At 42.1% G+C, this 21,370-nt stretch overlaps 1 protein-coding gene across 4 annotated transcripts in view; it reads right to left on the reverse strand.

Moving 5' to 3' along the window:
• Nucleotides 1-21,370, reverse strand: part of ldlrad4b (low density lipoprotein receptor class A domain containing 4b) — a 180,506-nt gene that overhangs the window by 128,699 nt on the left and 30,437 nt on the right. Inside the window, exon 1 of one of the 4 annotated variants that reach the window (XM_052065599.1) lies at nt 14,431-14,761. The exons of the other annotated variants lie outside the window; for them this stretch is intronic. The gene's annotated coding sequence lies outside the window, so the exon portion shown is untranslated. Of the gene's footprint in view, nt 1-14,430; nt 14,762-21,370 lie in introns of those variants that run through there. 4 annotated transcript variants of the gene reach the window in all.

Genomic DNA, 21,370 nt, shown 5'->3' on the forward strand with positions numbered 1-21,370 from the left:
GAGGTGACGACTGCTAATGCTTTAAAATCCGTCTTAAAAATGATATCCACCACCTTTCCATACCTTTGATGACGGTTTTGATTAAGGTCTATCCATCTATCCATCTTCTACCACTTATCCGGGGCCGGGTCGCGGGGGCAGCAGCTTTAGCAGGGAAGCCCAGACTTCCCTCTCTCTAGCTACTTCTTCCAGCTCTCCCCGGGGGATCTCAAGGCGTTCCCAGGCCAGCTGGGTGACATCGTCTCTCCAGCGTCTTTTGTGGTCTTTTGAGCATTTTTACATCAATTTGATGGTAAGGGGCAGTGTTCGATTCCGGCTCCAGCCTTCCTGTGTGGAGTTTGCATGTTCTCCTCGTGCATGTGTGGGTTTACTTCTTGTACTCCGGTGTCCTCCCACATTCCAAAAACATGCATAGCAGGTTGATTGGGCAAACCAAATTGTCCCTAGGTGTGAGTGTGAATGGTTATCTGGGTGCCCTGTGATTGGCTGCTAACCAGTTCCTGGTGTACCCAGCCTACTGCCCGAAGACACACGGGATAGGCTCCAGCACGCAACTTTATATTTCTTTACTTTTAAAAGTCTTTCAATCGTTTGTTCTGGTGTTTAAATGGTGTTGTTAATTGTTGTTTTTGTAATTTGGTGAAGCTACTTTTCTCTGCTTCGCTTTCCTTTAGCTACTTTCCATGTAAAGGCTTCTAAGTGTTGTGCCTTTGGTTGTGTGACTTGTGTATGAAATGTTCTTTCTAGATAAGGCTGCCTTGCCTTGCCGTACTCTGAAGGTGTCCTTGGGCAAGGCACTGACAAGAGTTGAGCAGCTTTTATGGCACATATATGGCTGCGTACACTGTCGAGAATATTGTCATTTGGACGTAGGCATCCACGAGCATGCATGTCTCGTTCAATTACTGATTTTACATGTTAGTTACCTGCAGATGAGCTACTTGAATAATAGTTCTACATCAAATAGCTCCAATTAATGACTTTAAGTGCATCACTAAGAACCTCAGAAGCTTTTGGTAATGTGCTCGTAGATCACTTAAGGACAGCCACTTTTTCACACACAGATGGACGAAGATAACACCGCTGATGATTAATGAGAGATCCACTTTCGCCTGCTTCATTAGTCCCATCTGTACTGTACTTCAGGTTGACGAGCTTGGCCAATGGCCAGGACGCAGTTCACGGAGGCTTTTTAAGGGTGGGCCCAGCAGCTACCGTCTAACACCTTTGTCAAGATCCCGCTGCTTTTTTTGACAGGAACACAAAGCAAGGACTTTGTAAAGTTACTCGCCGGATAAACGCACAATATCAAGGCAATGATGAACACCCCTTTTTAGCATCGCAAAGGGCACCTCGACAATAGGCATTAACATCTTTCCAAGAAGTAATTCAAGTGCATTTTTTCGCTCCTTTATATACATTCATTTCGCTCCTTTATGTGCAGGCAGCATGATAGGGTAGTGATTAGCAAGCCCGCTTCGCAAATTGCGTTTGAATCTTGATGAAGGACTTGTCTTTGGACTGGAGAATGAACAAGAAAACAAATTGAGAAATTGCCAACGTGTTTGTGGACAGATGCTAATTTGCTGTCAAGCTGCCGTTGAGCAAAGCATTGCACCTCCTCCCTCTCAGCACGGGGAAACCGTCTCCCTTCATTCTGGACCTTGATGACAGCTGAGACGACAGCAGGGGGTTATTGATTGATCAAAAATGGGAAAGGCCTGATTTCGGCTGTGCGAGTCTAAGAACGCAAGTTCTTGAGTGGGTGAGAATTCTATTTGAAAAAAAAAACAACAATAAAAGATCATGGGAAAGGACCTAAAAAAGGACCTGAAATGTTCTCGTTACCAAGAATGATAATGAAAACAGGAATCAACAATGATTCGCTTCCTGTACTGTTTTTTGGGGGGAGCACAAAAAGTCTGGACTATTTACAAGACATTTGTACAATTATTCCCTAAAAGGGTTTGTGTACTATTATGTAAACCTCTTCACAAGAACAAATTTTGTCAAGATGACACTCTCGACTCAAGTAATTGGATTCATTATATTGAAGCTATTTTATTGTAGTAAACACTCAACTGACTTCTGATGTCATTTGTGGATATCATCATTTGCCTTTGGAAGAATTATCTAACGCATCAATCACTGGCGGAAATGAAGATGGTTTGAAAATATGAAATGAAGCAGAAAATCACACGGTTAAAAAAAAAATCTAACAAAGACTGGCTGCAGGCGTCATTTATCACCCCCCTGTCTGTCTCGCGCTGTCTGCCAGCTGAGTTGACATATTTCAAGGAGATTCATCTGGCTATGCATCACTGCGACAGAGCGGCACACAGTTTGAAGGTTTCAACAGCTGAAATGACATGGACACATTACACTGGACAAAGGAGGAATGAAAAGAGAGAATAGTGAAAAACATGCAAAATTAGCCAATAATTCCTTTTTTTTTAAACAGCTGATCAAAGAATGTAAGAATGCTCAAAAAGGAGTCCTGACGGAAAGCTGATGATTGACATGGTCAATCTTAGATCCTTTTTTTGCACCACAGACTGGTTTCATATAAAGCTATACTCCAATGGGCCGGCATAGAAACATTTAAAAATAAATGATCAAAACCGCAAAGTCACCATTAATGTTTAATGCATTTTTTGCCTGTATTAGTGTGATATTGTGTTTGTTTCTCTTCAGCAAGCCAGTCCAATTTTGAGGGGATGGGAGACAATGAGGCCCCAAGTGTTTTACTTTCATCCATTCTACGCTGTAATTTTGTTTCATTGCAGAAAAACTTGCCTGACAAAAATAAGATGTTGTAAATGACACAAATTATGGAGGGCAGACTTAATTCTAAAAAATAAATGTTCAGTAATTTCTTTGGCTATTATACTGTAACTAGTACTGAACTTTTTTCGAGCCAATCAGAGGACTACAAAAGACCAAGTAGAGCAAATCTTTCCTGCTGGAAGTGGTTGGTAGGTTGGGAAAGTTTGTTTGTGATTTTTTTAATTTGCTTGTTGTCTTTTGTGTTTCTGTGTGGGTTTTTTTGAGTTTGCGAATAATTGTGTTTGTTTGTTTTGTTCTTGTGCTTTGCATTTCAGGGTCACCGTAGTGAAGGGAAGGAAATAGGGAATACAATATCATCTTAGAGTTCAAACAAAAATCAGACATGCAGCAGAGTCAAACAAAATGACCCACTCCCCCGAGAATGGTCTAACTGTCTGGAAGGAAATGAATTGCTCAGACTAAACACAAACACAATGATGAACTGTCGCAACACACATACATATGCCCCCCCCCCTACACACACATAGAAGTGATGGTGAATTTGTTGCAAACGGATGAAAAGACAGAATGTTCCCAGTCGCAATGTATAATCTTATTCAACTGAGCATTGTGATGGCAAAAGGGTTGCCTCTACCATTGAACAGGGTCAAAGTATTGATTCATCTGCATTTTCGGACCTTGAACAAATTGTCTACACTGACAAATACTCATTTTGAATAGCACTTAGTGATAATTTTACAGTTTCCGAGGACTCGCTGATCAGAAAAGTATGAGTCCCATTATGCATTTACATACTGTAGGTGTCAAACTTTGTCCTGGAGGGCCGCTGTCCTGCATGTTTTCCAAGTCTCCCTGTTGCAACACACCTGATTCAAATGATCAGATCATCAGCAAGCTCTGCGCAAGCCTGACATTGAACCTGATCATTTGAATCAGGTGTGTTGCAACAGGGAGACTTGGAAAACATGCAGGACAGCGGCCCTCCAGGAACTGAGTTTGACACCTATGATTTAGAGTCCCAAATTTCGAATTCTGAAATGGTCTACTTATTCAATTTCATATGATAATAACACAAACAACAACAATATACATTGATAAGAGGTTTATTTCTTATAAACAAATGCTGCAAATGTTTTAATAATTCAGGCATACACGATTTGCTGAGAAATAGGTTCTTATTTCATCCCATGGTTCTGTCTTTGAGTTCATAAATTCTCCTCCAATGATGCAAGGCTTTCTCAAAGTCAACTTATCATCGCAAAAAACTATCCAACTATAAGCTGCTTCCTCTGTGATATCTCCGCAATAAACTTTCGCAACACTTGTTTTAACGTTCCTCAATTTGGCAATCGTCTGCCGATCTCGCCAATCTCGTCTCGCGGGAACGGAAATCTCATCACGCGAGATTACTTAACGTGAGATCAAAACAACAATGGCAGCGGCGAAGGTCAAACTGCGATCGTGGCCGGAAAAAAAAGATTTACCGCAGCTTTTTTTTTTTGTTTTGACTGAGAAATTTCCTTGCATCCCAAAAACGCACATTATTTGGAACTGTGCATCCCGTGGGAAATTTATGCATCTAGGACGCAGGACGCAGAGGTAACGAGATGGCTGACTGAAATTCATCAGGGTCGCAGGTGAGCTGAAACCTGTCCCGGCCAATATTCAAAAACCCCACAACTTAAACGTGTAAGAGGAGGTACCGCTCTACATTGATTGTCTGTGGATCACAACAAACCTGGGGGGAAGAAAAATACATAATCATCTCATTGAACTGCAGGATATAACCTTCCTTTTGACAATGACAACATCACCAAAGTAATAACAGGTCAACACAATTTGTCGTATGGGAAATGTGCCGTGGGGATTTGAGACGGAGGATAAAACAAAGACGTCTCAGTGACGGAACACAGTTGATCTTTTGGGATACCATGTTCCAAAAATCATCTGTTGCAAATTGTTTCGAATTCTCACGTTAGCGTACTTTGATCTTATTCCTTCACTCCTCTCTGGAGGTGCAGGCTTTTGCTCCCTGTAGGTAAGAATATGGATCAGTATTTCCTAACTATTCGTGAGCCTCAACCTTCATTTAACATTACAAAACGGAACACCACCAAACAGAAATGTCAATACTGAAACCATGATGATCTTGTCTCAATTTACACGTATTTACTCAGTGTGAAAAGTGCAAGCTACTGTATATTTATAATCAATCATTATTTCGCACAAATTAGTGAAGTGATGTAGTTAACCGCGGCACCCCTGATGATCTCTCATGGCATGCTCACGTCACAGAGCACCATGGTTGGGACTCACTCGCCCATACGACGTGACGACACGACTCTCAGCTCTTCTTGCAGATGGCTGTCTCCGCTCAGCCTGGTGCTACCAGAGCCAAATGTTTGCACATGATATAATTGCCGGCATGGCTTGTGGGTGCTAAAGCCCTGATTAAGACCCTTTTACTTTTTAGGGTGTTTTTTATTCATTTCATAAAGTTTTAAACCATTAAGAAGTTCCCAAGAAGCTATTCTGTTCCAATCCCTGCTTCCATATTCGTGCTGCACTAACCCTAGGGAGGGAAGGGAAAGTGCCGCGAGTATCTTTCATTTACTTGCAAGTTAGTTTAAAAATTTTGCCGTTGGCCTTTAGTCACTTGTATTGTACTTACACACCTGTGTGTTGTCAAAGACATAAGTCTGCCTATACCATAAACCAAGCGCCCCCATGGTCTACTCGAGCAAAACACGTCGCACAACATGCTGTCTGCCATCTGCCCTGTACAGTGAAAAAGGGGATTCATCCGTGAAGAGAACACCACCTCTCCAAAGTGCAAGACACTTCTGACTGTGAGCATTTGCCCATGTAAGCAAGTCACTACAACAAACTGCAGTCAAGTCCGGAGTCCAGACCCTGCTGAGGGTAACGAGCATGGAGCTCAGCTTCACTGAAACGGTGTCTGACAGTTTGTACAGAAATTATTTGGTTATGCAAATCAATTGTTCCAGCAGCAGTCAGGGTTGCTGGTCATGGACAATCTTGGAAGTGAAGACGGTGGATGAGAGGAGACTGGGTGGTGTGGTATGTGGTTGTATGATACCGGTTGGATGTATTACCAAATTGTCTGAAGCACCTTAAGAGGCAGCCTATGAAATGAAGCTTTAATTCAAGGGCAACCGTACTGGCGGACATTTTTTCAGTCAGTATGCCAAATGCACGCTCCCTCAAAACTTCACATCCATGACATTGTTCTGGATGATAAAACTGCCCATTTTAGCGTGATCTTTTATCTTAACATGCGATAAGCCCCACCTGTGAAGCGGATGGATTATCTCATATGATAAGTGCTCACGAACAGATTTGTGAACCAATATAGGGAAGTAGGACTTTTGTGTACATAGAAATAATCTTTGAGTTGCGCTCATTATAAATGGGAATAAAAAACAAGTGTTGTGTCTTCGTGTCGTCTGTCTAGCTAGCTAGCTACCTGTGTATCTATACATTGAAACTAAGCATCTAAGTGTTACACAGCTAACATCATATGTGATGATTTGTTAATAATGCTGAATACAGGTCAAATGTATTTTTTTTGAGGATGCGACAATGTATTTGCTCATAGTGCACACACACACACACACACACACACACACACACACACACACTCGCACAAAACAAACCATATACAGTAGATTATTCCGAATAGTATGAACTTTACGACTCATCTTACAAACATGAATAGGGCTTCTTTACCTCAAGCAAACATACTTTTATAACACCCACATGCACTAGGAGCATATAGAATAAAGCTGTAGTGTGTCATAAAACAATAGCCAACCACAGCCACCGTCGACCCATAAAAAGATGTGTTCTGAGATGTGTTACACATGATAATGAGTATTTACATGACACATTTACATAATTCAAGGCAATACGATCACGATGAGAAGTTGTAATGTTTTCTCTGGGCGTTAATACTTTTTTGACAAATCAGGGCTCAATGAACAAACTGGAACTGTCACGTTCTGGAATCATCCGGGTAGGGGTGGCTCCCACAAACGTAAACAGGGATAAGATCTTGGCACCAAAAAGGTTTCTTTACAAACAAAAACGCCAGACGGACAAAAGTAAGACTGGGCAGGAGGGCATACAATCTGCACGCAAACACATTCAAACAAAGATTAAAACCCCGATGTAATGACCGTGTATGTGAGACAAAAGGTACTCATCACAACCAGCCAGTTGGTAGTTTTTCCAAATAGCCGATACAATCACCTACGAAAGTCGAACCTCTTTTCGACATACCCCGTTTACGTTTCCACCCCCATAACTTTCTCGAGTCAAAGTCGTGATTTCACAAAATTAATTTTCCATTTGCTTGTTTCGCTTCCAACGAACACCGTTATAGTGAAATAGTGAAAATGCCTTCTTTACAACGAACCGCGGGAAGCTAATTGCCCTCCCCTCCGTTGCTGAGCAACGCTACTGAATGACTCTGTACATTGTTGTACTTCCGGAACAGAAGCAAATCTCACACTCTGCGAAGGCTGAAATTGTCTCTTGCTTTCGAAAAGGAGTCTCCGGGACGACGCTCAGCTGAGACTACGAATAGATCCGTTTCATGTGACGCATGCATACATTAAGTCTGGCTGCATGTGCATCTTGGAGGCCGAAAACACATGCTTGTGAGTCGTAATAGTCTTGTGTCATGGGTTGTCAGAATGGAAAGAGCACACAGAGAGATCTAGTCTCCAATAGAATTCCTGCTGGTAAACACACCTTTCAGAAAAAATGGCGAAACTTATGGTCACAAGCTTGACGATGTGAGAATGCAACATGCGGCAACGTAAGCGATCCCGGAGAAGCCGGCGGGTGCCCCGGGGAGAGTCAAAGCCTGAAATGGGTTCGCGCCGAGAGAGGTGCCCGCACCCTAGAAAGCGTCGCGGTTCAGGCGGCGTCCAGTGAGTCCCCGTCGGCCCTTGAAACTCCAGGGGAGAAGGTGAAAATATCGTGCCAGGCACGGGGTGCGTCTCTCCGTCGTGTCGCCTCGGCCGGCGCCTAGCAGCTGGCTTAGAACTGGTGCGGACCAGGGTAATCCGACTGTTTAATTAAAACAAAGCATCGCGAAAGCCCTTGGGGGGTGATTTCTGCCCAGTGCTCTGAATGTCAAAGTGGAGAAATTCAATGCGAGAGGCAAGTAAGAATGCTCGTGTTCTCAAACAACAGTGACGTCATTAAGATGCGCGCACATCTTCGAGGCAATGTTTGCAAATATCGAAGCTCATCTATCCGCAAAGTCAACGATTTCAACATTCATCTGTAATGGCAACAAATTCATGGTCGAGTTCAAGGGCAACAGATTGAAAGATGATCGTAAACGGCTTCGGGGCGCAGCACATCCTGAACTGGAGAAGGCACTTTTTCATTTGCTGACATGTTTTCAGATATTAAATAGGAATGCTACAGTTGTCTATTTAATGTCTAATATAATAATTTATTCATACTGTATACACTTATTTGTAATTGACATGTTTAGACTGTATTACATGTTCATGTTTTTACATCTATAAATGTTCATCCTGTATTATACATCGTAGTTGGCGGCCATTTTATGGGAAATGGTGACAACGAACTACCGTTATAACGTACAGATTCGCTATGTCCCTCGAGGTACGTTATAACGAGATTCGACAATATACTGATTATACCATGAGACAATGCACAGTACTCTGGTCCCTGACAGTGAGGGGTGTGAGTCCATTTCAAGCTTAGCCAATTATTGGCTGGTACAATGTCCTATTACAAAGCTACTAAATGGATGTCATCCTGTCTAGATCTGTTAAAGTTGAATTTTTAGGACTTATGACTTCATGGAGCTCTTTGCACAATTTTCAGAACATTGCCACTCTAATTACCTTTGTCCTGTGGCTCAAAAAAGTTTGGAAAACACTGCAGTAGACAATGCAACATATACTCACTGAAACATCCACTGCCATACACACACACACACACACACACACACACACACACACACACACACACACACACACACACACACACACACGCACACACACACATACACACACACACACACACACACACACACACACACACACACACACATACACACACACACACACACACGCACACAGTGGTAAGCTATTTATACAAATGAGCCACTGTGGCTTAGACAGGCTGAACAGCAAAGGTATTAAAGATGTTGTGAGACTGAAGAGGGGAAAGACTAATAACAGAACAGAGAGAGGTAGCGGAATTTCTCATTAAGTGTAAATGGAAAAGCAGACAAAATATGTCTGCTAGTGGGATAGCTGCAGTGGTTTGACTTTCTTTTCTTACCTTCTGTACAAATTTCATGAGTGGAGACATACTCTCTCTTGTTCATGCAAAGCCAGTGCTCGAAGCATTTTCTTTCTGTGCAGGAAAATAATTTAAGTCTGAGCAGCAGGCAGATATCCTTTCAGAAAGACGCCTGTCAATCGATTTGCCCTTTATATATCACCACCATTCTTACCACCTCCTCTCATATGCAAGGCTAACGCTACATTCAAAGCTTGGCGAGCATCTCACTCCATCACGGTGTTCTACTTTTTCATTGGCTTTTTGTGTATTTTTGTGAAAGGGGTACAACGATGAATTACCAGTCTCAACAAATGTAAAGAGTCATTGACATCACTGCACAAACTGTTTGTACGTAGTTGTTAACTACGCATGTTTTTGCCTTGTTGCTTTGGGATGTCGTCAAGGAGTGATTGTGACTGTTTTACGCTGACAAATATGCATCAGGCAACCGACTAGAAAGTGTAAGACAGAGGCAGCTGCTACCACACAACGGCATTGAATATATCTGTGGGGCTAATTCAGTGACAGGCATGTGCCAAATTTACCTGTTTAATTTCGTAAGAGCCATTTGTTAAAACATCTACACTGTAGTGTTTGGTGACAGGTAATGCAAAGGGGAGTGTTTTGTCTTAGTGACGAAAGCATCCAGTTTTTCAGCTTCATGAGAGTTGAGTCGCATGATTCTCTACAGTAAATGCTTACGGAACATTTTTTTGAATGCAACAATACGCATAATAACAAGATCCATCATATATTGAGAACCAAATTTGTTATTTTTATATTGTTATTATTCCAGCAAATGTTGATGGCAATGTGCTGACACTCAGCACAATGCCAAACTGTCCAAATAGTCAGCTCACCTTGAGAATTATTTTTCACATTCCATGAATTTCGACTTTGCCCATAAGAAGAAAGTAAAAGATTAATAAGCATACTTCATCCTTCAAGCCAATTTACTCTGTCGTACTTTTCAAATTTACACCATTCCAAAATGTAAGTTTGTACAGAGCCCCTAAGGGGACATGGAAGGAAAAAAAAACTTTGCGAGGTCTCGCATTACTTTGCGAGATCTCGCAATACTTTATTTATTTATTTTTAATGGTCGTTGACGTGCTTCCGGGTCATCGTACCTGTAAGCGCAGACAACAGTTATGGAGCGTGTTCAACCGTTCGTGAGTTTAATAGAATTTTACTTTGAAATTGGCTTTAAATACAAAGACATTAAATCTCTTCTTGGTGTTAAGTACGGTTTCCAAATAAGCGAAAGACATTTGAAGCGAGACATGGACTCCTATGACAAACTGAAACCATTTGGAATTTGTATCAATGGGGCTATTGATGGTTTTTCAAGGAAAATAATGTGGCTCAATGCCTACATAACAATTAGTGACCCAAAGTTGATTGGAGGTTACTACATCGACGTTGTGACCCGTTTGGGGTGGTTGTCCTCGAATCGTTCGAGTTGATCTTGGGACTGAAAATGGTCACGTTAAAGGCTTCCAGCGTTTCCTGGTGCCAATACCGCCAGGCAGCACTCTTGACAGTTACTTGGATGGAGCCAGCACCGCCAATCAAAGAATTGAATACATGTATTGGTGGCAGTTTCTTCGCAGCCATTGCATGGAGTTCTGGTTATCCCTCTTCACAGACCTCAGAGACAATGGCTTCTTTGATGGTGGATTTCTGGACAAAAACATCCTACAATTTTGTTGCATGGGACTTATTCAGGTGAGTTCATACATTCTGATAGACTCATTAATTAAATGGGTATTTTTGTATGTGAGCGTGAGTTGATGGGAAAGTGGACAGAAACACGAAAGAAGGAAAGAAGATAATGGTGTGTTATCACGGGTTGAAGGTGAAGGAAAAGTGGGGAGTGGTGAGATGTGGTACAAATGAGAGGGGAGGAGTGAGACAAAAAAGCAGCTTCATGCGAAAATTTCTGGCTCATAAAAACTGATATGACTCTGCAACTCTTATTTAACCTGTCTGTATATTATTTTCAACAGGATGAGTTGGCCCTAGTTTGGAACAGCCATCTCATCAGGGCCTCAAAGAACATGAATGTCCCCAGTGGTCGGCCCAACGTGATGTATACGTTACCTGAACTTTATGGTACAAGGAACTTCCTCTCCAGTTCAACTGTGCAAAAGCCAGTGTGTCTTTCGTTTGACCATGGCTTGTGATCCAGATGTATTTGCATTGTGTGCTTTTTTAATGGCCCAGTCCGATCTAATGCCACCAAAAGAGCCATTTCAGGCTGTGAACCTGTGTTTACATCTCAGAGAGGCCATCACCGCTACTCTTTAAGATAAGATAAGAAAACCTTTATTAGTCTCCCAATGGAGAAATTCTGAATTCACAGCAGCAAATTTATGAAAGGAAGAATATGAAATATACAAAATATAGGAGCTGCTGGAAAGGCAGCCACTCTCGCGGCGCCATTTTGAAGTCAAAATAACAACACATAGGACAGACAGCCGTGCAATCTTCACCAATTTTCTGCATACACTTTATAAATGACAGCCATCTATGTTTTGCTTGGTGTTTAGACCAAACTATATTACGGCTCCTCAACTGGTGTGAGAAGTAACATTTACATTACATTTACATTAGTAACATTTAGGAGAGATACCGACGCTCGTTCCTACCGACTGCTGTCAGGCTGCTGAATAAAAATAACAACAATAATAATAATAATAATTGAATGATGTGAAAGACTAGCACTAGCACTGCGATTTATCCATTTTGTGTTTATATTGCACTTAATTGAATGGTGTTTGTTGTCTTTTTTTTCTTCTTTCTACCTACATTCTTGCTGCTGGAGGCTGTAAATTTCCCCAGTGTGGGACAAATAAAGGATATCTTATCTTATTTACTGAAGCCTGAATTTGACCATTGTCATTTCTTTTATCACTTCACCTTCAAAGGATAATTGAAACACTTTTGATTACAAATAATATATAGCCATCATAATTAAAAGCATTTTTTATCTGCCGTTTTTCTACCTCTATAAGGACAACATATTTGATCTACAATATAAAATGGTTGTTTGTCAAACCATTATTGGTGTAAATAAACATTCTTTCTTGGTTGCTGACTTTATCTACAAATACTTAGCCAACGTGGATGCTGAGGAGTATTCCTGCATAATTGTACATCATCCCAATTGAATTTTCACCTGCCTGTAAATGACGACTACGTAATTGTCACTCCTCACTTTTGTCAGCAGGTGGTTTCTTGTGTTTAAAAAAACTGTCAAGAATAATTTGGAACACATTTTATTCACAATGACAAATTCTTACAAACATCAATCTCAACATTTGAAATGGAATATAAAACTTCAGACCTTTGAGTAAAACTGAAAACTCCCATCTTGCCTGAAACCATCATGAGAATAAGTGGTGCAGAAAATGGAAGGAATGGAGAATTAATATGGAATCGATTGCATTATAATAATGCACAATACACAAATGGAAAACAATTGCAGACTGCCCTTCACGTGGTTAACTATGCCAGATGCATGATTACTGCCATGTCAACCTGCAAAGATAAATAGTGAGAATGAATACTTGAAATTTTGATTAGATTAATAATAACTTTTAACAAATGTAACATGAGTGATGGTACAGAGCAGTCATCATTATTTGTATTCAATATTACATAATATAATAATAATAATACATCAGGAAGCAGCAGCACATTTACTAACTGTGATGTATTTTTGTTACATCAAGTCATTATTGTAAGAACTAAGAACGTCAACAGTACAGGTAGAGTAGATAGAAATGCTAGCTTCACTTTCCCCGCCAAGTTAGTTTCTCACTGTATTTGGAGGTCTGCATAACCAATTACTACTACGATTAATGATAATAATAATAATAGAATTTATGTAATGCTTTTCTTAATTCTCAAAAGAATCAAACGGTTTGCACTACAGTACCGTATTTACAAAACAGAAAACTAACAGTAGGGAAAGTAAGCATGTCGGAACCAGTGTCCATTTTGCTCTTGTTACGCTTATTACGTTAGTGTATGGCTGTATGCCCACCTTGTCGCTTTTCATACGCGTAACGTCCACCTGAGCGACATTTCTTGATCGCAAGAAGTGTTCCAAGTCCTCCTCCATGAGTCTCTCCTCCCCCGAGGTAGTGTTGTCTCTCAAATAAGCCGCGCACGTGATTCTCTCCTCCTCCGAAGTCGTGTCGTCTCTCAAATTAGCCGCGCACGACAGTCAACATTCGCCAAGCTGACCCGGAAGTAGATCAACGCGCATGAAAAAAGAAAGATTGCGAGATCTCGCAATCTTTCTTTGCGAGATCTCGCATTACTTTGCGAGATCTCGCAAAGTTTTTTTTTTCCTTCCATGTCTCCTTAGGGCAGGGGTGTCCAAACTTTTTGCCAAGGGGGCCAGATTTTATGTGGTAAAATGTCGGGGGGCCGACCTTGGCTGACATTCTTTACATTGAACAACAATATTGTTCAACAAATTTTAGTAAGCCAGTCTGTTTCATATTTCCATTTTTATTTTAATTTCAACAATCTTAAGAATTTCTTTTGGTTCATTTGAAACAGGTATATCACATACAACTGCTTATTCACTTGACTTTTTCTTAAACAGAAGTCTCCTGAGTGCAAATTGATTGATTTGAAACATAAAATGTATCACCATGACTTTTCAATAGTCACAAAACCTTTGACTCGAACAACAGGGAAATGAACAAGCAATACACATATCCACAACTGCAATGATCATTTGAAATATGACATATCAGTCAATATAAACACGGAGTGATGTCTTGTTAACTCGTGAGTGATGCCCTCTAGTGTCTAAATGCTATTACTCATTTAGTGAATGCTATTACTCATTTAGCCATTAGAGGGAAGCAGTACTCTATTAAACATCACTCACCAGTCTACGAGACCTCAGTCAATGCAACACGTGTTCCATTGCGCCCAACCTGCGGGCCAGACGGCACTGATTTTATGACAGGGGCCGAGGGCCGGATGAAATTCGACCACCGCGCCGGATTTGGCCCCCGGGCCGGACTTTGGACATGCCTGTCTTTGGGGCTCCGTAAGTTTGTCATGAAGACCGTCAGCTTATTCACATCCAATGAAGCTGCTCCCATCAGCTGAATTTTTCAATAGAAGAGGAAATTTGTAACTCCAAACAGCAGGATACCTGTTATCAAAAGACCAATAATGTACATGTCTTCCACATCCTCTACTGACAATATCGACAGGCTCACCATTCTCCTTTTCTGCCAAGGATTTAAAGTGGACCCAGCAGCAAACATCCCAGAGGGGCAAGAAAGCTCCCCCCTGCCTGGTCCTTCCGTCAAAACTATTTTAGCCGTAGTGCTGAGAGTCCAGCTGACGAATTCCATTATTTGTTTTTTGGAAGAAAAAGAAGTAGAAGGCTAGTTTTAGACACAGGGACAGCACATAACCAAAATCAGCAAGCAAGCAGGGAAAAAGGGAGCGGGTGCAGAGTAGGAACAGAGTAAAACGCGTTCGCCTTCATCCAGAGCCAAACCGAAAAAAACTCTGACCTATTTTTTTTAAAGCTTTACGCAGAATACCAATAATACATACAGGTACAGTACATATGAGGTACAGGTGTTATTTTTGTCCTATTGGGGTTGCCATCCTCATGCTCGACACTGTAGAATCTGCAAAGTTGAATGCACACCCATGTGTGTGTGTGTGTGTGTGTGTGTGTGTGTGTGTGTGCGTGTGGGTGTCTTTAAATGCAGGGCTGGCCTGTTGAATGACATGGGACTGAGTCGATCAAGGTGAAAAGCTGGTTGGCCATTAACTGGCTAAACAGAAACTCTGGCGGTCCGTGATGACATCAGTTGAGGCTCTCAGCATGTTGTCTAAAAATGTGCTTGTAGTTAATGGAGTTATCCTTTGTTAAAAAGTGAAAGTATACAAGTGGTTGTGTCTATCAAAAATCCCTCAATCCCAACCAACGATTTTGGATTCCAGTTCGTTTTAACTAGCGGTGGTAGGCTATACTAAATTAGCTCATGACGTTTCCCGTTGACATGTACTTCTGCCAGTTGTCCATGTTGCAGTTTAGCTTCTTTTCTCAAATGTTAATTATTACAAGATTTTTTACACACTCTTTGCTCCTGGCCCGCAATTATTTCTATTTGAGTCTGCAATATCAGTCTGTGCCACATAATAATTACTGCAATTTCACAAATAATTTACAATATAAGTGTGTTTACGTATCTTGAAATCCGGGTCTGTTTAATTCAATCAAAAAGAGAAATAGTCACAGAGAGCCATGATTTACTGTTGTCTGAAGACAACAGGTGGATAACAGGAGAGCATTTATTTGTTCTTCCTGTCAGTATACATTTGGATGGCTTCATATACAGTATAGATCAGGGGTGGCCAAACTTTTTGCCAAGGGGGCCAGATTTTATGTGGTAAAATGTCGGGGGGCCGACCTTGGCTGACATTCTTTACATTGAACAACAATATTGTTCAACAAATTTTAGTAAGCCAGTCTGTTTCACATTTCCATTTTTATTTTAATTTCAACAATCTTAAGAATTTCTTTTGGTTCATTTGAAACAGGAATTTGAAATATGACATATCAGTCAATATAAACACGGAGTGATGTCTTGTTAACTCGTGAGTGATGCCCTCTAGTGTCTAAATGCTATTACTCATTTAGTGAATGCTATTACTCATTTAGCCACTAGAGGGAAGCAGTACTCTATGAAACATCACTCACCAGTCTACGAGACCTCAGTCAATGCAACACGTGTTCCATTGCGCCCAACCTGCGGGCCAGACGGCACTGATTTTATGACGGGGGCCGAGGGCCGGATGAAAGTCGACCGCGGGCCGGATTTGGCCCGCGGGCCGGACTTTGGACACGCCTGGTATAGATGAATGAAGATCCGTTTGTAATTTACGTCCAAATTAAGTGAAACTGGGTAATTTCCCCCGGCATTCAAAGAGTATCAAAGATCACACTAGTGTGTCATGGCATCCTTGTTGGGAAACACTGGTCCAGCTCTTCCATTTTTGGGGGGGGGGGGGGGGGGGCGATCGCAATCAAGATTGTCCCTCATGGGGCAAAGACTTGTCTGCGATCACTGTGAACACAACCTATTTGAAAAATGTGTCACACAAAGATGTCGGCCATTTCGAAAATGTGTTTGATATGCGAGCAAATCTGTCAATTTGCTGAGGAAGCGAATGCTACGGTACGGGAAGTAACAGACAGGGGAGGAAGAGAAAAAGGGGAGAATGACTAACAGGATGAAGGGAGACGTTTGATGGGTTGAAGGCATGGAGAAAAAAATTGAGCAAACTTGGGCGACCAAAGGAAGAAAAAGAAAAGGCAAAGATGTGCGGGGGGGGGGTGCATTGTCTGGCACGGAAGACATGATGCAAAAAACCTCTGGCAGGCAATGGAGGGATGCGTGAGAGGTAAGGGGGGTGTCTAATGCAAGGAGGGAGGAAAGGGAGTGATGGAGCGATGTAGCCGTGGAGGGAGACGATGCTGACAGACGCAACCAGGAGGGAATCATTAGACTTGATGGACTCACTGAGGCTGCACTTCATAAACACTGTCTGGCTCGCAACTATCTATGTCTGTGTATGTGTGTGTGTTGGAAGTGAATATGAAGCCTTCTATTAGATGCAGATATATTTGATCGGAGGTTCCTCATTTGTGTGTTTTCTTTAATGGGTCAACATTTACTGTATGAGGCAAAGGAGAATTAAGGGAGTTGTCCAAGTGACATTTTCTGTCTGCCCACCTATTTCTATCCAAGATTCACTTTTCAATGTTTTTATGCTCGATGTTACAGTTTCCTACTTCTTGCAACAAAAGAAAATTCTAATTCAAAATACGGCCTTAAACCACAATAAGGTTGATACCTTATTGCTGTCTGCCACTTTTTGCCAAGTTACAACTGCCAAAAATCATTTTTCCATTTGCATATTATGATTACATTGATTTTTATGAAGTCGGAACAGGGCATATTGGCCTCACAGTGCCGAGATGCAGAGTTCGATTTCGGCTCCGGGGCTTCCTGTGTGGGATTTGCATGTTCTCCTTATGCCTGCGTGGGTTTTCTCCAGGTACTCTAGTTCCCTCCCACATTCCAAAGGCATGCACGGCAGGCTGATGGAACACTAGTCTAAATTGTCCTCGGTGGGATTTTGAACGTGAATGGCTGTTTTGTCTATATGTGCCCGAGGACAGTTGGGATAGGCTCCAGCAAACCCGCAACACTTGTGAGGATACGGCGATGAGAAAATGGATGGCTGAAATCTCAGGTTAGGAATCTCTCACCATTTGATTTGGCATGACTCCTTGCAACTGGCTCCAACTCAGCTCTTAGATCATTCAGAAGCTAGAAGTTAATATGCTGAAAAATAAATGTTGAATTGAAAAAAAAAAACTAAAAATGAGAAAAAATAGATTTTATTAGTAAAATTAATCTTAATTACCACAAAAACACACAGTCCCAAAAATTGGTACCGTTGAGTACGGTGTTGATTCCAAGATCCCAGGAATCTGTAGTGTCTCTGTTCCAGTGTGAAAGGTGACCATCCTTAATCAGTTTTACTGTTGACGAAAGTCAAGAGCCTCATATAAAAGGTGGGCATTGTCAGGCAGCTGCCGTCAATATTTCAGGCTGGCCTGGTCCATCCAAGACATCGGCGTTGAGAACAGAGTTACAATATCACACACAGGTGCCGCACACCAACAAATACAGAAAAATTGTTTCCATATTGTTTTTATTTCACTAATCACCACGCTGTGTGTCAACTTGTGCGGCACCTGTGTGTGCCAGGGAAATTCCTTTCTCGTCACCATTTGGGTATCGCTGATGAGGGACAAACTGGACCCAGGTGGGTTGGCCTGAAATACTGACAGAAACGGTGAAGGACAGTCTGACAGAATGCCCACCTCTTCTCATTGCTCAGATGTATTTAACAGCATTTTAAGGTTCTTTCACACACACACATGTGCTGTAAAACCTTTTGTAGAAGAGCTTTTTCCTGTCAATCTGATGCTACTGAGCTGATCACCCCCAGGAGTCACAGCAAAGCTACATCGCTCTAACGTAAAAGCCGGGGGCAGCGTTTTGTTTCTGCCCCGCTGACTCTTTCTATAACCTGAGCGGGTTTTATCAGACCTGCACAGAAAAAACATGCTGGGTCCAGCAGCTGCTGGCATTAATGCTGGAAGAAGGGGAAAAAAACAGGGGAAAGTAAAAACTGAGAACATGAAGGAAAAATGGTGAGCGTCCCCAATACACACACGTATACACACACGTATACACACACACACACACACACACACACACACACACACACACACACACACACACACACACACACACACACACACACACACACACACACACAAATTACTGATATGCCAATGAATGTGATGCATTCCATGTACTTTTAATGAAAGTCTGCAGAGCAGTGAAGAGTATCAACCAAGCATCCACAAATTTAACATTAAGTAACGGCAACAAGGGAAATCTAATTTAGTCCATCTTTGTTTCCCTTCACCTTAAGGTCTACAAACAAGTACTGTGTGTGCATCCATTGAGAGTATCGTTTTTGCACAAAGCCGGAACCTGCAATGCACTTCCATACTCAGCAACAACATGAATGTGTTCACCTTGCTCCGACTTGGCTATACAGTAGTATAATTTGTGCAGTATATATTCATTAATTCTCCGAACCGCTTGATCCTCACTAGGGTCGCGGGGGGTGCTGGAGCCTATCCCAGCTGACTCCGGGCAGGAGGCGGGGGACACCCTGAATCGATTGCCAGCCAATCGCAGGGCACACAGAGACGAACAACCATCCATGCTCACACTCAAACCTCGGGACAATTTAGAGTGTTTGATCAGCCTGCCACGCATGTTTTTGGAATCTGGGAGAAAACCCACGCAGGCCTGGGGAGAACTTGCAAACTCCACACAGGGAGGCCGGAGCTGGAATCGAACCCAGTACCCCTGCACTGTGAAGCCGACGCGCTATGATCAGATTTCAAGTTGCATTGTCTACTTCAACACACCTGATTCAAACGATTAGCTCATGAGCAAGCTCTGTAGAAGCCCGACACGATCATCATCAACTGAATCAGGTGTGCTGGAGTAGGGATGGATCTAAAACAGGCAGGATGTGGCTCTCGAGGAACCGGACTTCCCTACCTCTGCTTTATGCCATGATCAGAAGGCCACCAAAGTTAATAAATGTCTCATTCGGAGCTACGTTTGGAACATGGAACAGGGACACTGCTCACTGATTTGGGGGACAGTTTCAGTCTAATGTGGGAAGGCACTTCTGAAAGCTGTTGGGAGTGAAGAGAGTTCATAACACTCCATATTGTCATAAGTCTGATAAGTATGGTAAGGTAAGGGTGTGTTTGAAGTGAAATTTTAGTTCTTAAAACCATGCCACGTATTCCGGGCATTGTTCTGAAAGTGTCCCTTGATGCACTGCTTGTACCTAAGTTTTGCCTCCCTTATGCTCTTCTTCAGATCTCTCAGCCAGCTTGTCACCCGATGTGGTCCTGAGTGGTGTACACGCTGTGCTGTCCACTCATGTTTTCTGATTTGGAAGCACTTTGATGGTTCTGGTTGATAACAATGCAACTCTATGCAAATGTTTGCGTAAGCCGGGACTGATGACGTGTAATCCTTTAAATTTGCACCCTCCTTGAACACATGCCAGTCGGTGTGCTCACAGCAGTCTTGAAGCATTTAGGTGGCTTCATCACCACTCCAGACATGTACAGTTTTGACCTTTCGTCCTGCCCTGCAGATGAGGGGTCTGTCCACTCGGGTTATTTCCAAAGCAATGTGATAAGCCATGCCTAGGTGTGACAATGTTGCTGCCTTATATGCTCCTGGGTTGCAGGTGGACACTGAGTCCAGTGTATTATGGCCTCTGGAAGGAAAGTCGATGAACTTGTGAAATTTGGGCAGCACTGCTTTCAGTTCCACATGATTAAAGTCTCCCACTGCCATCGTGATTGTCTCCGTGAGTGCGCTCAACTGATTGTTTACAACTGCATAAAGCTCTACAAATGCAAATTGAGCATTAGCCTGCTATGGTAAGCAAACACCTGTGATCAAAATGACAGAACATTTCCTAGGCATGTCAAACAGTCTACACTTCACTGCTATATACTCCAGATCTGAAGAACAGTGTGACTCGATAATGTTTGTTGCAATGCACTAGGTGCTATGTACCGGTAAGTAAATACACACACTCCACTCCTTTTCTTCTTACTGGAGGCTGCCGTCAATACACAGAGAGACCTGCTAGCTCAATGGACCCCATCTGGGATGTTGTTATCCGGCCAAGTCTCTGTGAAGGTCATTAGACAGCTTTCCATGCGATATGCGATAACCCGTAGCCATATCTCATCCATCTTATTGACGGGTGATCTGAAGTTTGTGAGGAATAAACTTGGAAGAGCCGGTCTGTACGGATTAGCATGCTCATGCGCATTTTGGTGGTGTCACATATGTATGGGAGGGAGCATGTATATGGGATGATGACCGTTACACATAAAAAATGAGAATGTACCAAATGAGCATGAGTATGTCCAAAAAAAGTCATGCATGAGGAAGATGTGCTGACCACGAGGTCACTGTGCTGCATGTGAATAATTCAAAGGGTTTCCCGTGATCCCGATGCACAGTAAAATGATTGTGCAAGGAGATGGAAGTTAACTAAACCAATGTAGAGAGATACGTTTAGGGTTGTCATTGTCCGCTTTTAGAGTGTCAGCCCAATTCAAGTGAGGCAGCACCTCTTTTGAGTAACCGTCCAGAGATTTCCAATTGAAACTTCCTAATATTTCACTTACTATGTATTCAACTGTCCAACAAAGGCGGCGATGAAAAGGGTGAATATTCTAGGTTCTCAAAGAAGGGTAAAATACTGTGGGTAAAAAATCAATTTTGGGTAGTTAAGTCCAGTGATCAGTTGCCTTTGCCACTGATATCTGATTAAAAATTAAGACCGTTGTGGAACTTTGAGGATTGGATGTTGAGTCTTTGCTTTTTGTTACCTGAGTATTCCTTTATGGCAGGGGTCGGGAACCTTTTGGACTAAAAGAGCCATGAAAGCAAAATAAAGCAAAAAAGCTTACACTGGAGCAAATTTGATCCACCTCAGGGAGGTGGTTTAAAAATTTGCTCCAGAGTAAATG

The sequence above is a fragment of the Hippocampus zosterae genome, chromosome 5 (assembly GCF_025434085.1).
Source record: "Hippocampus zosterae strain Florida chromosome 5, ASM2543408v3, whole genome shotgun sequence".
Lineage (NCBI taxonomy): Eukaryota > Metazoa > Chordata > Actinopteri > Syngnathiformes > Syngnathidae > Hippocampus > Hippocampus zosterae.